The sequence below is a fragment of the Sinocyclocheilus grahami genome, unplaced genomic scaffold (assembly GCF_001515645.1).
Source record: "Sinocyclocheilus grahami isolate Dianchi unplaced genomic scaffold, SAMN03320097.WGS_v1.1 scaffold51.1, whole genome shotgun sequence".
Lineage (NCBI taxonomy): Eukaryota > Metazoa > Chordata > Actinopteri > Cypriniformes > Cyprinidae > Sinocyclocheilus > Sinocyclocheilus grahami.
The window spans coordinates 2,227,937-2,233,286 of record NW_015505230.1 but is presented as its reverse complement, the minus strand read 5'-3'; positions in this window follow the sequence as shown (position 1 = coordinate 2,233,286).

Genomic DNA, 5,350 nt, shown 5'->3' with positions numbered 1-5,350 from the left:
AGAGTCACTGTGGCACAACCGCTTTGTGTTCAATCATATGTATAAGGTGTGTCATATCCTGGTAACTCCCTCTTCAGGTACAGGTGTTGATGTGATCAGCTCTTTCTCTGTGCTTCAGCAGGATGTTAGTACTTGTTCAGTTTAAATAGTCACATGTTATTAGAGGGTTTCTTTAGTTTTTCTTAAATGAAGACTTTTCGAAGAGTCTTAATGTGCACTTTTCCATTGAACAATTTTCGTAAGTATGTGTATCAGTCTCGAAAAAGGGCCATAAATAGTAGTAATAATAATAATAGTAATCCGAATTACTTATGAGTTGTATTTCAAGTCTTTAAAGTCATACTATAGCTTGTGTGATGAACAGACTGGGATTTAAGTCAATTAAGAAATTGAAATAATCAAACATTTAAATTAAGCTAAAATAAATAATCAAAAACGTCAACTTACTAACTGAAATTGAAATAAAAGTACTGAAACACAAACTGATATGAATATGAATTATAGATAAATACATACAAATGTCATTAATAAAAAGGACAAAAGCACGTAACAAAATGACTAAAACACTCAAATTAAAATGAAAACAAAAATATGCAAATGAAAGCTAATTGAAAGTATTAATACTAGTAGTATATAATACTAAAATCGCTTCTAAAATACAAAATAGTATCTAAAATACAAATAGAGTAATACAGTGTACACAATATTTTTTTTGTGAACTATTCCTTAAACTATTCTCATAATGTGCTTCCCACTTTTTAAGTACTGTTTTTATGGCTAGAATGAATTGTGCTGAGCTGGTCTCTGCTGTAATGGCCTTTAATCAAGGAAAGGTCCTCACTCAGCATGTCTGATGTACAAAGAAAGAAAGGTAGCTAGTTAAACTACATATGAGTGATTAAGTGTATCAACAGGGCTTCAGCTAAATGAGCAAAAGGGCCATAGTATCCTCAGGGCCCGACATATGCTGGTGTCTGACAACCTTCATTATTTACTTTCATTGTAAATGGTGACTATATGATTGTCTGTCTTATATTTCCACTTTCCCTCCACCCCTCTAGATGGCGTCGACCAATGATACCCGTCATCAGACGCAGGTGCAGAAGGATGTAGCCGATCAGAATTTTGACTACATGTTCAAGCTCCTCATCATTGGTAACAGCAGCGTTGGAAAAACTAGTTTTCTGTTCCGTTACGCTGACAAAAGAGGATCTGCCAATGGTATGTCAGCATGATTAGTGATATCTTGGTCAAGATAATCTAGGTGAGGTGTGTGCCAGCAATGATGGTTAATGTTACAAAACATCCAGAATTACCCAAAGCAGATGGCCCCATCATTTGATGCATTATGCGTGGAGCGTGCACACACACACACACAGGGCCAAATCCATTTTGAGGGAACCTTTAGAAAACGAAAGCCATAAAATCTAATTAGTTGTGCTTTTTGACCGTCCAGACCAGCATGCATCTGCCTTCTGCTCTAAATCACTAATTGAATCAATACCAAGACAGGAAGTGGGTCCGAATATCAACTACCCACTGCCCAGTCCTGCCAAGAAATTATTTATGATCCAGTTATAGTCCAGAGTGTAGTTCTAAGTGAAATATACAGTTACATTCTGTAAATTCTGACGCTGTAATTTTAGTTGTTATTGTTGTGCGCCAGTTCGCAGCCGCAGACTTCCTCGACAGAGGAAGCGACAGCACTTTCTGTTGATAAAAGGAAGTGGGTGAGAACGCCTCAGAGGTGATGAGTAGCATTTTCCCAGAATGCACTTGTGTGCCCACCATAGAACAACTCCGCTCTGCCTGCAGTGGTCTAAGATTGGCGAGAATAGAGCTTATAAAATTAGATTTTTACATACAAAACTAGTTTTGTTTGGCACCAGGACAGTGGTTGTTATGATATTTGGGATGTTTTTGGCACATTGTAATGTGGTTGCCTAGGGTGTTCTAGGCAGTTGCTAGGGGGTTGTTTGATGGCCCAAGTCAATAGAGTCCACCATCAATCTATAAGATATTCAGCTTTCTTGAGTATTTGTTATTATTATTTTTTCATCCACGAAGTGAAAATTGTATGTTAGATTGATTAATAAAGCTGCAGAAAAATGGCATCATGTCAAGTCTGATGGCTGGTGATGGCACAGTCCCAATTGCAGTGGCGGCTCGTCGGGGGAGGCACAGCTTCCCCATAATTTTGAGGTGAAAATGGGAGGAGGATTAGGATTTAATGCTAATACAATTCACAATTCATTTCAGTTCATGTCTCAGAATGTGTATTGTTTGTTTGTAATTTCACAGCTGTAATACCATAACGTGAAAGTGCTGCTTTTCTATCGCAAATGTGCCGAATCTTTTGATGTAATTGCAACTGCTAATGATAGAGAAGGGTAGGGGGAGGCCGGGTGAGCGCTGAGCTCTCGTGCCTCCGTTGGTAAAAAAAAATGAGCTAATCACCATCGAGTGTTCACTTTCAGCGCTGAGGAGTGTTGAGAAAAGAACCCTTGCAAGGGAGGCTAGCCTCCAATAATAATAATAATAATAATAATCGGCAGGGATCCCAGACCAAAACCTCTGCCTCCCTACCTCCTACCCACGAGCCGCCACTGCCCAATTGTTATATCATATTACATTGATGCTTTATAATACATTAGATCAGAGGATTCACTTCAGGATGCACATTTTACATTGGACATCAAGTGGCGACCCAATGCATGGGTGCATTTGTTTATCTATTTATTTCATTTACGGTATCAAAAATATTTACCGTACAAGTTTATTACACAAAAATTTAAATGCATTTGCAATGCATGCAAATGTGATTGACCTGAGATCCCATACTTAATGTAGTCTAAATATAGACCTTTCTTTAAAAAATTGATGCATACATTTATTTTGCTATCTTAACTACTGTATGCATGATTGTATGGTTATTTGCATTTTATTATTTGCTTTAAGCATTGCATTTGTTTCCGGCTGCACCTGTAGGGAAGCGTAGTGTAAAATCCTCTCTGATGGTGGAAAGCCACATCCCTCATTCCTACTATGGCTGTAGATTTGGTTTCGTATTCTGTAAGGTCCTCTACGGTTGTCAAGATCCAAGAGCGCAGGCCAAGCCGTGTGTGTGTGTGTGTGTGCGTGCGTGGTGTGTGTGTGTGTGGTGTATTTAAAGGGTGGGGAAGACATGGGGCCTTTTCTCTTGACTAAGTGTTTGGAGGTGTTTAGTTAATAATCAGTCATGTTTTATTGACTATATTGCTATAGCAATGAGAATGTGCAGTAGGAAGTAAACCAATGATGTTTGTGTCTCCAATACACAAGTTTGTTATTATATGTCCCACTAATAAGGTTAAAATAAGGCCTTAAAGTATTCAAATGTATTTATTAATTTTTTTATTTTTGAATAAATAGACAGTGAATGTAAATATTATGTTTAGTTAATTAATAATCATAGTTAATTAAAAAGTAAACTTTTTATTTAATTTTTTTTTTTTTTTTTACTACAATGAATTATCCATTCAAAATAATCAAATTAACAACATTCTTGTAAGGTTTTACTCTATAAGTTTATTTCAAGACCTCTTAAATGGTACAGGTGCAAATCCTCATTGTCCGCGCTTAAGGTCTTTTATAGTATATAATAGTTGATCTAATATTCTTTTGTTCCCTCAACACAAAAAAACATGGAGATTTATGGCGTCCAGTGATTTTTTATAAACACTTTGGACTATTTGGAGTATACCTTATTTGTGGAAAGTTATATGTGCATGTTCACATTTACATATTCTCTGTTTACTTAAAGGAGGAGTTCTTGATTTAAAGACAATGACGAAAGTAAATTGAGTCATTTTGCTATGAAGGAAGAGCAAATATTATACATGAACTGCTGTATTATTGACACAGTCATGGCTGTTGAAGAAAAATTTCATTGAAATTTCCTGACTGTAAGGCTTGCTTTAAGATCTTTCAGCATGTAAGATGGCAGTAGGCAGAATGTAGATATGATTCACTTGTCTTTGTTGTGAAGTTAGCTGTTGTGTGTGTGTGTGTGTGTGTGTGTGTGTGAAGGACAGGTGGCACATCGTATCTCTGTTGAAAGAAGGGGCTGAGGCTTTTGTCAAGCTCCCATTAGTTTGAATTTGTCTCTTCCCCTAAAATACAATACATGCATATATACAAGCCTCTAACAGCTGCCCAAACCAATGGTTACCTACATAGGTGAGGTCACAGCATTCTAGATCAAGTCAAGGCTTTTCAGTATCATGGAAACTAATCAAATGTTGCCTAGTTACCACATTAACATGGCTGTTTAACTCTAAACCCCTGATTCTGTTTTGTTTGCATTGCATTTACTACAGAAGTTAGGCAGATTGTCAATTATTCAAGATATATTTACATTGACTTTGCTGGCAATGTGAAATTATCCAACATTGTCAATATTGCTGTGATTTTTAAACACACGTTTTGTTTAGCCAACAGGTTTCCTAAAGATGACTAGTTTTGTGATCCCTGTAGAAGACATTATTAAATACATAATTTACCTAATCAAAAATTGTTCAAAGTCCCTTTCTAGCATTTTACGTGTTTGAAAATTAAAAATATGTGGAGGAAAATATTTACATGAAAATAGTACAGTTTGCTAAATTAATATAGTGAAAGCTGTCTAGAAAACATTATTTTAAAATAGATATGATTTCTGAATTTTACTTGCATTAAACCTTGTGAATCTGTATGTTTTTTTTATTTATTTTATTTTATAGATTTTGTTTTACATTTTTATATTACACTATTATTTTTGTTGCACTATTGTATCATTTTTTGTTGCACTTATGATGAATATAATGGTGAAATATCCCATTTATTTTAAGTCTTTCTGCATTCTACTGGAATATTAGACTCTTCTAACAAGAAATAACAGCAACGAATCATTAAGAAAAATAACTCATGAAGTTGACGATAAAAGCATAAAGCAATGAACGCTTTCAGCAAACCATAGGGTTTCTGCTGCACAGTGTTTTAGGAAAAAATGCTTTTAGATGTGTGTGTGTGTGTGTTTATTGAACTAAAAGAATACTGTCGCCTCTGGCTTGCTTAGTTGGGGACACTTCAATTTCCAGCGATATCGTTGACATAATTGCAAAGATATTATTTAAACTGAGCTGGATGTTGACATCACTGAATTCAATGATGAACTGTCTTTAACTGAAAAATTAGTGTTTACTATTGTCATTTTGCATTATTGACACTATTTTCCTAATTAATGCTGTTCAGTTGCTTTGTCACAATCTGTATTGTTAAAAGCGCTATATAAATAAAGGTGACTTGACTTGACTTGACTTGAAAAGAGACG